The sequence below is a fragment of the Hypanus sabinus genome, chromosome 26 (assembly GCF_030144855.1).
Source record: "Hypanus sabinus isolate sHypSab1 chromosome 26, sHypSab1.hap1, whole genome shotgun sequence".
Lineage (NCBI taxonomy): Eukaryota > Metazoa > Chordata > Chondrichthyes > Myliobatiformes > Dasyatidae > Hypanus > Hypanus sabinus.
The window spans coordinates 23,103,688-23,118,436 of record NC_082731.1 but is presented as its reverse complement, the minus strand read 5'-3'; positions in this window follow the sequence as shown (position 1 = coordinate 23,118,436).

Genomic DNA, 14,749 nt, shown 5'->3' with positions numbered 1-14,749 from the left:
AATTCGACAGATGCACCTGGTGAATTCTAGGGCTAGTAGTTATTTACAAAATATTGAGGGGCAGCGAATAAAACTCGATTGATAATAACTGACCATTCTGAAGAAAGTTTCTAGGTTCGAATAAGAACAAAATTGTAACGGCTCACGTAGCAGGGTGTTCATCTTGTCAGAATTTTGTGCTAGCTCCATCATACATTTTTGGTCTGTAAAAAAGAGCGACGTATAGCTTTGCAGTAATTCCAGAACATCTTTGAATGTTTCCTCAGACACCGGCACGGCTGCAGGGTATTGATGCAAATACCAGCAAATATATTGCCGTCATTCCTTGACAAGAATGCCTGTGTAGAGAGACTTTTTAAACAGCACGGCGATCGAAATTGCTGAGGCGAGATTAGATTTGAATATGATAAATTGTCTCTTAAGGTACTCCCTGATGGCACCTGTTCATTCCACGTCCACTAGTGTATGAAGTATTAGAGAGAATGACTCCAGGTGCAGTGACCTCAACGCTGTCTGGGATGTGTGACGTCTGACAGCCGGCTGTGCCACAGATACACACATCTGCACCAAGTCCCTGAATTGCAACGACTTTAGAGCCTATTAAGGAACTCGAGCTTCAGCTTGATGTGTCATATGGTGATATGAGGAGGTATTCGGCAGGAACTACAGAGAGATAATAACACCTTGGTTCCAGGGTTAAAATTAACCGGTAACTATCAGGAGAGGGTGGGGAAATACACAGCCAGTCCCAAGTGCATATATGGCCCTTACCGTCCGTGATAACTCTGTTGGAGAAGACATACCAGGGAAAGGCTATTTTGATAAAATTCCAACACTGATTATGTTGCTGTTGCTTGCTAGAGCAGCGAAATGAAGAGGAATACATAGTTGCTAGGAGACTGCTTATTCCGAGGAACAATGGGAGGTTATATGGGCGTAATAATAATAATAATAATAATAATAATAATAATAATAATAATAATAATAATAATAATAATAATAATAATAATAATAATAATAATAATAATAATAATAATAATAATAATAATAATAAAAACTGGGGACGGTATGTTACCACCGCCGTGCCAGGATCAGAAATCTGACGGTTGTGTCCATGATTTGCTGAAGGTAAATGGGCTGGATATCTGGTTACATATTTCCAACAAGTAAATAGATGTACAATTTGAGGAGGCCCTGAAGAAAGAACGTTAGGATCCAGGTATAAATCCGAGAAACAAGAAATCTATGGTATGAAAATTGCATTATTTCACAGGTGAATGCGTTGCGCAAGAACTGGTGAAAGAGAGAGAGTTGTTAAGACTTATGCATCATTGGGATTCCTCTGACAAAGGTATGATATATAGAAATGGCTAGGATGCATCTGATTCCAAGGGAATCCATTTCCCTTGTCATCATCGTGGTCAGAGGTGTTCTGATTCGTTAAACTAACTTAGCAGGGCTGTGTGCACATGAGTAATAGAGATGAAAATGCGGTAGAAAGTTTGCAAACGAAGGGAAGATATCTTGAGCCCCCAAACACGTAGAGACTCATAATAAGGCAAACTTGCAATGAATAGGTTATTACACAATGTATAAATGGAATATATTTGGAAGGGACTGAAAATGCTTTTGGGAATGCGAGCAGTGCACAGAATATGTAACTTGTAGCAAATATCGATATGTACGATGTTGCAGGCTTAATTTCCAAGAAAACGCATTGATTCGAAAAGTCAGGCAGGACGGGAGAGGATTTGGCTTTGTTCCATTAGACTATGGCAACTCGTCTCCTATTGGAGAGCCTTTTGGTTGGGCCTATTAGGGGAACGTCCTTTCTGTGTTTAATGTTGGGGTACTGTACAGAACTGCTTGGAGTGTGTTTTGTGAAAGAAGCATTTGGGACCAGTGTTCGCAATTACCGTGAATTTTGAGAGGATGATACGAAAGTCAGATGTATCATTATTTCAGTGGAATTAGAGAGGCATGAGAGAAGTGAGAAGGTGTTAGACAGAACTGATTGGAAAAGATCATTCACAAGGATTTGAGAGGCGAGAGTGAATGCCGCAGAGCTGGGAAATTTGCTGCAGAAAATGATGGGGTACAAGGAAATGGTGCGCTTATTGAAAAATACTACATTGCATAAGTTTAGCAGTATGGTTCCATTTCTCTTTCAGCGGTGATGAATTGTCTGAATTTACCATTGCTCTGAAGATTGGTTTTGGGAAACAGGAAGTTCTGAAGGGAAAATAAAGTTATCTTGATCAAACAGATTACGCCCCTGAGTTCTGAAATTGGTGGTGAATTGATTGAGAAGTGATTATTCATGAACTTTGATGTATTTGTGCATTCTGTACTGTTTCTGGAATACAACAACATTGAAAATGCCACTCCACTTCAGAACTGGGAGAGAGGCAGAGCAATGGAAATAATACGCCTGTTAGTCTGACTTCAGTGATTATGAAGATGGTGGATTTGATTGAGTAGTAAGTAGATTGGGGGTACTTGGAGGCAAATGACTAAATTACAACAAAAAAAAAACAACTCTGGCAGTCGTTGATTCGTCATGGAGAAATCTTGTCTGGCAAATCTGTTGGAATCCTTCGAAGATGTAGCAAACAGGAATGAGAGGAAAGGCATTCTTGCTATTGAGGGAGAGCAGCGTAGGTTCACAAGGTTAATTCCCGGAATAGCGGGAGTGTCATATGTTGAAAGATTGGAGCGACTGGGCTTGTAAGCACTGGAATTTAGAAGGATGAGAGGGGATCTGATTGAGACATAAGATTATTAAGGGATTGGTCACGCTGGAGGCAGAAAACATGTTCCCTCTAGTCCAGAACTAGAAGCCACAGTTTAAGAATAAGGGGTGGGCCATTTAGAACTGAGATGCGGAAAAAAATTCACCCGGGGAGTGGAGGATATGTGGAATGCTCTGCCCCAGAAGGCTGTGGAGGCTTAGTCTCTGTTTGCATTCAGAGATAGTTAGATAGTTCTCTTATCGCTAGCGGGGTCAAGGGATACGGGTAGAGGGCAGGATCGGGGTACTGATTGTGTACGACCAGCCATGATCACAGTGAACGGCGGTGCTGGCTAGAAGTGCCGATTGGTCTACTCCTGCACCTTTGGTCTATTGTCTTTTGACAATCGGTTGATTTGGTATATTTGGGTTTTTCAGAACGCCCGTGAGAAGCCGTCACACCTAAGGTTGTTTAACCGCTGCGGGGTCTTGGTATTACTGCGCAGATTTTGACAAGGATCAGTGTCTGACTGAAATGACGCAAAGAATCAAAGTAACGGGAGCCTTTTCTGGTTGACCGATAGTGACTGGTGGTGTTACACAGGGGAGTGATGTTTAGAACGTTAATTGTTAATCACTGGGATGATGGAATTATTGTCTTTACTGGATACGAAGCTGGATAGAGTGACAAGAGAGTTTGAGAACGTAGATAGGCTACGGATGGAATTAGCCAGGTTAGTAGAAAGGACAAAAAAGGGGAAATGGTATACAAGGTGGGGATTCGTAAAGGAAGTTAAAATGTTGACTATTTACTAAATGGATAGACAAAAAAATTCAAATAGTTAGACAAAGAAAATAGGGATTGTTATGCACGTTTCTCGCAGTTTAATATGTAGGTTGATTCTGCGTTGAGGAAGTCAAGTGCGATATTAAAATTCATTTCAATAGATCTAGTATATAAAAACAGGATATGTTTAGAATTTATAAAGCATTGCTGAAGCCTCATTTGGAGTATTATGAACTGCTTTAGGCCTCGTACCTTATAGTGCGAAGTTTGGGCCGAAATCTATATTTTGTTCCCTTAGTCCCGTTCATGACTTACTGTGCAGACGTATGGCAAGATACATTAAAAGTAAATACAAACTCAATTTTCTACTCCAAAATCAATTCATACGAACTGTACATAAGACAAGTTATTATGAGGCACAAAATCCACAATTTATTCAAATAAACAAGTTAAAAATTGGAGATTTCGTAGATATTAGAATAATACAAATTATGTATAAAGTAAAAAAAGGTCAATTGCATCAAAGTATCCAAAGATTGTGAAAATTGAAAGAAATTCGTCATGATTTCAGAGGAATGTGTATTTGTCAAAACAAGAGGGTAAGAAGAGATGTTACAAAAAAATCATTGTATTTCAAAGAAGGGTTGAATGTATGGAACAGTTGTAGAAGAATTTTAAACAATGTGCCACTCTTAACAAGTTAAACAGGTTATTTAAGAATTATTTCATAAATAAGTATAAAATAATTGATTTAAAATGAATGGAGGTGATCTAGATAAATGATACTTGGAAGTGCAATTCGTTAACCGGGGGCAATGTTGAAAAATAAAAGTGCTAGGTTTTCTGAAATTGAGTCCTTCTACATAAGGTCACAAACTTATTAATCATCCCTGATAAGTAAGAGAGGTAGGCACGATAATCTGTAGCTTCAGACTGTACACTTTCACTCTGTTTTAAAGTTTTTTTTTTATTCTTTAAAGTTGTTTTATGAAATCAGCCTTATGATATAATCGTTGAAATTGATACTTTTCGGTTTGTTTCTACTGACCGAAATAAAATGTCATACATTCATTCATTCACTCAAACTGGAACGGGTTCAGACGACGTTCAGGAAATCGTTTCAGGTTTGAAAGTCTTGGATGCAAGGAACGTCTAATGATTATGTATGTCTAGTCACATGAATTCGGAGGGACTAGGGGTGATGACATTGAAATCTATCCAATGGCGAAAACCTTCATAGAGCGGGTATAGAGAAGATTCTTCCTTACTTGAGTGAGAGAGAATCAAAGACCAGAAGACCCCACATCAGAATAAAGGTGTTCTTTTCAAAAAGCATGGATGAAGAGGAATTTACTTCTGCAGAGAGCGATGGCAATCTGTGAATCATAGCCATACGCAGGTTTGGAGGGAAAAACGTTATGCATATTGAAGTTAAACATTTATATATAATAGATTAGTCAGGATTTGGGGAAAATGGGCAAAAGAAAGAACACTGAGGTGAGAGGAAATTTGAAACTGCCTTTATGAAATGAGTAGCGCACTTGATGGGTCAAATAACCTAATACTGCTTCTATATATCAATAGAGTTAAAAGTCGAGACGTTATAACAGTAAACAATATTCTACAAATAAAGCACACAATATCAACCCCGATGCGCAGCACATAAAGACAGATCAGGTACTTAATAGGGCAAGTCAAGGCAAATTAAATGTATCATGTTGGCAACTGTTTACAGTCCACTGCTATTCACTATTCCGAACTCGATAACTCCCTGTTTTTGCTGGGCAAACAAGAAACACATTTCGATTTCAATATAGGTAAGCGTGATATGATGCATTTCAATAAGATATTCCAAGCAAGGAATTATTCAGTACGTGGTAGGTTAAACTCTTAGAGCAGAGTCAGTTGGGCAAAAGAGCATGTTTTCTTGGATGTATAAATGGACTGAAAAGAATGTCTTGCTTGCCATCAGCGAATTCGATACAGAGATCAAGATATGGCACTACTGTCATAACTGCGCGGCGGCAACAATTGTATTTCCTAAATTTCTAGTCGCCGTAGTGCAGATGGAGGCAGTTGGGTGAAAAGCGTAAACGGAGACTTCCAAGGATATTCAAAGTCTGCCTGATCAGGAGAGACTGGATGGATCCAGCTGAATAATGCTGGCAGGTGGACATTTGGAAATGCAAACAAATTCAGGCGCAATTTTACGACTGTTTTTCGTCCTTCGGATCGAAGACGACAACGACATCTTTCAGGTGGACGGTTTGTGACTGTGGGTCCAGAGGTAACTGGTGAGGCCAATCCGGACCCTGAAAGCTCGCCCACATGTTGGACATATGAGGGGAGGAACTGGAGGTTACTCGAGCCTTACGCGACGCGTGTTTCATCTGAGCATCTGTGGTGCGTCCGATTGGGCGCCCACCAGTTTGGGTGGTCCAGAGCAAGCGATTCCCGGCTCCTGGGATTGATATTGAGGACTTTGAGGGACACATTGAGGCAGTCATTGAAAGGTTTCTTCTGCCCTCCAACTGAGCGTTTGCCCTGGCTCAGCTCTCCATACAGCAGCTGTTTTGGTAGTCGACTGTCAGGCATCGTCACGACATGGTCAGACCATCTGGCTTGGGCTTTCTGTAAGAAGGTGATGCCGCTGTGGGAGCTAGCCCGCTCTAGGATCTCCATGTCTATGTCTAGGACTTTGTCCTGCCATCGTACGTGGAGAAGTGTGCGGAGGCGGCTCAAGAGGAAGCAGTTGAGCTGTTTCTCTTGACTGCTGTAGACAGTCCATGTCTCGCTAGCATAGAGGAGGGTGGTGAGAAACGCTGCTCGATAGACTTTAAGTTTGGTGGTAATGCTGAGTTCTCTCCGCTCCCATACATTTTCACGGGATTTCCCAAAGGCGGCACTGGCATCGGCACATGATGATCTCTGTATCTATGTTCACCGCTCGTGAAAGTTTACTGCCCAGATAAATAAAGGTGTCAACTGCCAGTAACAGACGAATGTTACAAATGCAGCAGCAATGAATATGAAACTGAGACAGGGTTGAAAATAAATTTCCAGATTTATTAATCTCTGCTCGAACTTAGGAATGTAAACAAACAACTAACTTAACCGGAAGTTATCAGTTAGGCGGCAAAAGCATTCAAACTTAGAAACTGTTCTTCACGGGTGTTCATCCAAGCACAGACTTAAAGTGATAAATTCAAAAGTCCATGTGATTTATACGTCAGTAAGAACAGACGCCCCGAAAAAAAAAAACAGTTCCTGCGAAGGATCAATCTTTTGACTGGAGGATGGTCACAAGAGAAACCTTCCTGACTTTGCAGAGCCTCAACTCAAATATGCATTCCTTAAATTCTGAACGAAGTCCAGGTTCTACCATTGCCTAAAACGCTGAACGTCAGGAACGTTATAAAGTCCTTTGAACTCGGATAACTGCCTAAATGCCTTCACACTCTGATACTGGACTGCAAGGGAAAAAGAAAAATGAACGTACAATAAACAAAACTAGTGGAGCCTCACACCTCCGTCCAGCAACAATGTTGCATCAAAAATAAAAATGAGAACTGCATCACAATCCGCGTTTTGGTTTAAATACGGTTTTGATTATGCCATCACGTGACATCACATCCCCACCCCACCCCACCCCCAGGGTCAATAGACAATTACATCATCCCACTCACAAGACCATCACATCATTCCAATCTCCGGCGTCCAAACTGTGGGTATGTAACAGCAAGTTGTTTCAGTGTTTCAGTGTGAGCTGTGCTTCAATGCGTGAGGAGTATCGATGTGCATGGATTCCATTAAAAACGATCACAAACGTATCCTCATCTGCAAAGATAAGCAAAGAGTGAAACTTGGCTATTTGGATTCAGAATTGGCTTCCCGTCAGGAAGCTGGGCGTAATAATGAAATGAGGTTATTGGGCAAATGACGAAATGAGAAAGCGGCTCAAATATATGGGCGTCCTTTTAGAACGGAGATGAGGATTTCTTTTTTAAATTTGTCATTTTGGCCGGAGAGTGGGGAAGATGTGGAATTTTTTTGCCACAGATATCGACTTAGGCCAAATCTGTATCTATATTTAAGACAGAGGCTGATGGATTATGATTCGATATGGTAAAGGTTATACGGGAGAAGAACGGTGGTTGTGAATGAGAAGAGAATAACGTAAGAAAATTAATTAGTGTAATTTATACTCCTTCATTTTAAATACGTTGCAGATTTTCAATTTTAGTTTGAACCTTTGGGTTCGGTCCTTATCAATAATCAAACAGTATTTTTTTTCAGTTGTCCCGTGGTACGAGGCACGGCTGTCCTTTAAGTCCGCTATTATTTGAAACTTTGAAACTACTTTGGAACCTTTGGAAACTTTGGCCATTGCCATTCGTCAATCATCTAATATTTTTGGTATTAACCGTTGGGAACGTACTTAGAAGATATCATCATAAGCTGATGATTTGTTACCATACATATCAGATTCTGAGAGATCAATTCATGCTATTTTATCCTTGCTTGCTCAGTTTAGTAGGTTTTTTGTTTACAAACTGAATTTTAATAAGAGTGAATTATTTCCATTAAATATACAAGTTTCAATTTATAATCATTTAACATTTAATGTTGTTTCAGATCATTTTATTTGTTTAGGTATTAAAATTGCCAATAAACTTAAGGATTTATTTATTTATTTGTCTTTCTATCTATCTATCTATCTATCTATCTATCTATCTATCTATCTATCATCTATCTATCTATCTATCTATCTATCTATCTATCTATCTATTTATTTATTTATTTATGTATGTATGCATGTATTTATTTATTTATTTATTTATTCATTCATTCATTCATTCATTCATTCATTCATTCATTCATTCATTCATTCATTTATTTATTTTTACCTTTAATTGACCAAATCAGGCAACTTATTACCAATCCGTCCTCATTATCTTTCTCATTGGTTCGTCGAATTAATGCTGTCAAGGTGATAGTATTATCCATTTTTTATACTTATTTCAAGCATTACCAATGTTTATTCCTAAATATTTTTTTTTCATATTATTTACTCCAAAATATCCTCGTATGTGTGGCAGAATAAAAATCCAAGATTAAGTAAAAGATATTCACATAAGCCTAAGAACGAATTGTGTTTGGCTTTGCCAAACCTACGAATTTACTCCTGGGCAGTTAATATTCGATATTCTATATTTTGGACACAAGATTCGATTATCTTACCTTGCCCACAATGGGTAAATTTGGAATGTAAATCTGTACAAGATTATAAATTGTTTTCTATTTTAGGATCTTCACTTCCTTTTGCTTAATCTAAACTGAATAAACAGATAACTAATCCTATATTTAAACATACATTACAAGTATGGTTTCAATTTCGTAAATGCTTCGGCTTCAAAAAGCTTATCTTATCAAGCCCTGTTAAATCTAACTATTCTTCAGCCCTCTTTTATGAATCAATACTTTGTGTTAAGGAAAACAAATGGTATAACATGTTTTCGTAATCTACTTTTAGGAAACAGATTTACGTCCTTCGAACAGAGATCCAATAAATATAATTTGCCTAAAACTCATTTTCTTAGATACTTGCAAGCTAGAAATTTCTTGAATAATATGCTAAAGACTTTTCCGTTATCATGTCCAACGTATACTACAGAAAAAAAAAAGTTTTAGTTCTGAATCATTGCCAGAATGGTCTGGTCGCCATCATTCATAATATGATCATGAAAATACATCCAGAAGTATCAGAAAAAAATCAGGAATGAATGGGAAAAATAACTTCAATGTATTATACCCACAAAGCAATGGGAGAAAATTTAACAAATAGTCAATTCTCTTCTATTTGTGCTAAACATGCCCTAATACAATTTAAGGTTGTACACAGGGATCACATGTCCAAGGATAAACTTGCTCGATTTTAATTTTATGTTAATTTAACCTGTGACAGATGTCATTCTGAAGCCGCTTCATTGATCCACATGTTTTTGTTTTGCCTCTGTTTGCTAAATTATTCAAAAGATCTTGTTGGTATCATTTCAACAGTTCTGAATATCAAATTGCAACCGCAACCTATTACTGAAATTTTCGGTTTACCAATGGTGGATAATAGGTGTTTACCCCCCGCAGCTAGGCGGATGATTGCATGTGTTGCATTAATGTCTAGAAGATCTATCTTATTGAACTGGAAATAAATTAATCCTCCAACTATATTTCAGTGGTTTTCTCAAACTATTTCTTGATTGAGTTTAGAAAAAAGTATTGTCTTTGACCCTTCAGTTAAATTTGAAAACAACTTGGAGACCATTTATTCAACATTTTCGTATGAGCTGAACTGAGTTTTCCTGAACCGTTCTCTTATCATCCCTAATGACCTGGATTGTGGTGCGGAGTAATTGACAGTACTGTGTATAATTGATTTAATACAATGGCCCATGTCGGTTAGGATTTTTTTCTTTTTTTGTTGTTTTATTTTCTCCAATTTTTGTAACGAGTTTGTTACAAAACTCGAGTTTGTGAGGATATTATATATGGATTATCATCTATTTTTATTTATACGTTAACCTATTAATTAAGTACTCTCAGGCTCTTTGTATTCATGTTTCATTTATGTTTGTTTAAAATCAATAAAAATATTTCTAAAAGAAAGAGAAAAATAGAAGATAAATAGATCAGCTACCATGAAATAGCGGACCATTCTCTGTGGGCTAAAATGGTGAAATTATCCTCCTTTGTTCTTTCACATATTTGTCTTATTCACTATTTGCAGTCTTTATATTCCGGTGTGCACAACATCGGAGAGGCTCGACGTAGGTGGTGGGTCAATGTTATCACACAAATTCACTCGGACTACAGCAGGAAGGATTTCAATGCATCCCAACCATTATAACTTAATTACCAAATCCATTCCAAAATGACGTCCATGTCCTCTTATTCTGCTATCCTGAGACAACATCCCAAATTCGGATTGGGTACCGTCTATCATGATGGTATGAACATAGATTTCTCCAATTTCAAGTAATTTCCTCATGTTCCATTACTTCAAATTCATTCCCACATTCAGGCTCCCTTTTCTTCCGCTGACTTTCTTATCACGCTAATTTATGTAGGTGATCATAAATGTACTCTCCTCATTAACAGCGCTGTCTTCACTTCTGCATCATCAGAAGTCATCAGAAGGAATCTAACAGATATGACTCTTTCTCAGTTATCAGACCTGGCAAGAACACATCTCAGGTCATGTAGTTAGGGTGTGTGCACACCTGCTCATTGATATCTATGCGGACTTCTTCAGAACTTCACATATTCAGATTCCGGACAATCATTCATCATCACAGTAATAAATAGCTAAAAATCTTTTATCTAAATTACTAAACAACATCAGCCAGATAGCATTGACTCCAGTCGCCATGATTTGCATTGGCACACTGGACAGTAAACATTATTTTGAACGGCATAACACACACACACACACACACACACACACACACACACACACACACACACACACACACACACACACACACACACACCACCCCAACGAGTGATAGTGATGGTGGTCTTTTACCGTTCATAATTCGTTTGTCGTGGTAAAGTATATTTCACAAATTAATTGAGATGGCAGAGGCTCTAGATCTCTCTGCGTCATTGGAAAGAGTGGTGCGGTTACACCGTTGCTGAGTGTTCACAGACGAAGGCGAGGGAAACTTCAACACGTACTCTTAGTGGCGTAAAACCACATTGAGTAAAGGATTATACAAATATATTAAGCTGCAGCGACCAAAGCATGGATTCTACAGTAAGTGATTTTTTTGTACGAGCATTTAAGTACAATGCATCACTGTGCGCTTTAGCGCACAGTAATAAACTGCAGAGTCGCCCATTTGCAGCTTTGAGATGGTGACACTAAATAATTTCTTTCCCTCGTCCAGTGAGGATTTGAAGCGTCTTCTGGCAAATTCGACGTGACCTTCGCTTCCAGCAGTATCTTTGGACAATATGTACTCGAGACTTTGCTCTGGCCTTTGTCGGTACAAATATAAAGTATAGTCACTCCATCTAGTATCATAGGTGCAGCTGAAAGTCACAGTCTCTTCTTCTGTCTTCATTTGTGGTGGCATTGTCTGAGTGACAGATTTTCCATGACTCGTATCTAAAAAATAACGTCAAAACATGAAATGTTATGTTGACGATCATTTTTTTTTTCAGAATTCAGTTTCGAGAAAGCTTTTCAATTGTCTGCTGCGTACAAACCAGTTAACCAGGCTCCGCACCCGATCCAGATTACGAATCTCCACATATTTCTATGAAGAATGGGTTGAATTATTTTCTCATCAAAAATTATCACCAGTATTCAGGACTTTCTCATTCTACTGCTTAAGTACTATAATGGGCAGGAAGTGAAAAGCGCCCAATGGGAACGCAGCCACATGAGGCATGCTCCGCCTATAATGAGACAGCTCCATGAATCTCAAGGAATGGGCGTCACACCCCGCTGACTGCACAGCCCATGACGACATAAGATTGCAGCTCTAGAAATTACATTTTTTCCCGTTGTACAGTCGATCGACATGCCAAAGAGATATATCGCGGAAATACTATCAGAGAGCCTCTTGCCGACATTCAGCAAAGCACCGAGAGATTTAAGGGAAAATCTCAGACATCGGACGGTTCCTGAAACATATGTTTATACAAATATCTCAGGATTTTACATGGAAACAATGCTAAATAAAATTGACCAAATCACTGAGAAATTACAGTTAAATATGATGGAGATGTTCTCCGTATATTAGTCAATACATTTCTCTGCTTCGCGGTTGCTATCCTTTCATTCTTGCCATTTTTGCTTCATTTTCTGCGAATCGGTGTCTGAATAAGTAAGTCTGACGGAAAGAGCTTGCGCTCGTGTGTTTGTGTGTGTTTGGGCACGAGTGTGTTTGTGTCTCTTTGTGAGTGTGCTGACATTTTGTCATTCCTTCATTCGCTATCTGTTGATGTTTTCGTGCCAATTTAGCTTAGCGACACCAGGGGGAGCATTTTGACTGCACCGGCCACGATAGATTGAGCTCGACAGCGTGAAGATATAGGGCACAATATGACATAGGTCCCCCTGAAATATTTACATGTGATCCTTCAATATTTCTACAACTCAGCGTAAAACTGCCCAATCATTCTTCTGGAGAATGTTGAACATATTGCAGCCGATATATCGTAGATATCTCAGGATGCTGAAATATATTTCATTGATGCATATTTTAATGTTTTGTCTGTCCTTTCTCAAACATTCATTCGGCCGAAACTTGATTGACTCATCGTATTGCGGTTGGTACGCTACTGGATCATCTCTGATGAAAGATACCAGAACTTTCGACAACCCAGAAGTACATGAGCTCAACAGTACAAAGATTGTTAATTTTAACAGAGTCTCAGTCGGCAGCGCAACCTCAGTAATCTGTAAGGAGCACAAATAAATGAATGCCGTGTAGGATGCAGGTTTTCCTCCAGTTTATCTGAATCTCGCTCAAAGACTCTCTCCCCCTGTCAATATCTACCTACGACAATATCCTTGTTTATTTCTACTCCCTTTCTTTCTCTCTCACTTCCGTTATCTCTCTACTTCCAGGCCTCTGCCTTAGTCGAGCCATCATTATCTTCCAATTTTCTATTGTATCTTTCTGGTTCCTTGAGAATGTGTCGTTCTGTAAATTTTACCTCTTTTTAAAATGCAGATGGTCATTTTCTCCAATCACCACTCTAACCCTCGCTTCTCCCGAACAGTCTGTTATTCTTTCAATAACTCTGTCCAGATACTCTATCTATTTGTCGGTTTATTTTTCGTTTGTCTCGCTGCTTGACTTATACTTAGCTGCATGTCATTTCCTCGTTTCCATTATGTACCCTCTCTCTTCCTCTCTTGCCTTCTGTACTCTTTGTGTTTGTGCGTTTGCTAATTGTATTATCAGCTCTCATTCTTACTCTCATATCTGTCTCTTTCCCTTCGAGCCTACAACTCCAGCAGTATTTCCAAGAATTATTATCTCCGTATACATGTTCTTCATTTGGGAGTTTCCTGACGATATGACATTAAAATGACTCGTCGTCCTTCCAGGGTTCGACAAACAAGTCTACTCTTGTCTGATTCAATGTTTTCATCTTAAAAAAAAATCTTCTCTTCCTTCTCTTGCAGTAATTTAATTTCATTCTCTCCAGGTGGATGCCACGTGGGCTTTTGGTTACTACGGCTTTGCTGTAGTTTGAGTTATTTTGGAGTTCGTAGTTCATTTGTGGCGCTTTGTTTGAGAATAAACTCTGTACCTTCACAGGGTCGAGTATATGGAGGTTCCCCTGAGAAAGTGGTTAACTTCGCAATTCAAAGAATACAGAGTTGGTTAACTGGATAATGTAAATTATTCCTTGATCACCAGGAGATAATCATTTTTGTCGGTGGTTGCAGGGACAGTGTGGCACAAGGCTTGTTAGGCCGTCATGTGCACTGTATCGCTCCTATTGAAAAAAATAATAATTAAAACAAACTTAGTAAATATACCCAACGTTTTTTTTTTCTTTTCAGTGACAGCCCAATAAAGTAATACATTGCATCACCAAATGTGCTTTCAAAGTTGTCCTTTTAATTTTGTTTGTTCCCATTTCTTTAGTGGATCTTTCGAGATGATGGAACACTAAATACAATTGCTTGAATAGAAATTGGATTGGCAGATATATCGGGGACAGGAATACCATTATGACCGGAATACGATGATCAATTTTCTTGCTCCTCGTTTCAAGAATCTGACTGGACTTGCCTCACCAGAACATTTCCCCTCTCCCATTAGCATTATCACGATACATTGATGGGAAGGTCTGTTCTAAGCAATAGTTAACGTTTGCAAAAGTCTGAGGGACTGTCAATTTCGCTGGAATGGAGACCTTAAGAGAATGCAGTCTGCACTTCAAATGGTCTGCTGTCTTCCGGAACATAATTGGCCCCATATACGTGCTACCACCCTGCATACACAGAAGGACGGGATTGAAGAAACAGGGATCCGGGCAGATTGACAGGTCAAATCTCTGAGGAAGCTGAACCTTCATGGCAATCACCGCCAGATTGCACAAACACATTCTCTCTGTTTAACTTGTCGTGGCCCTGGCTGGCACTTCCCACCTTATCTCTTTTATCTCTTTATCGCCTCTGTAGCTACCCCCACCGAGGAAACCAA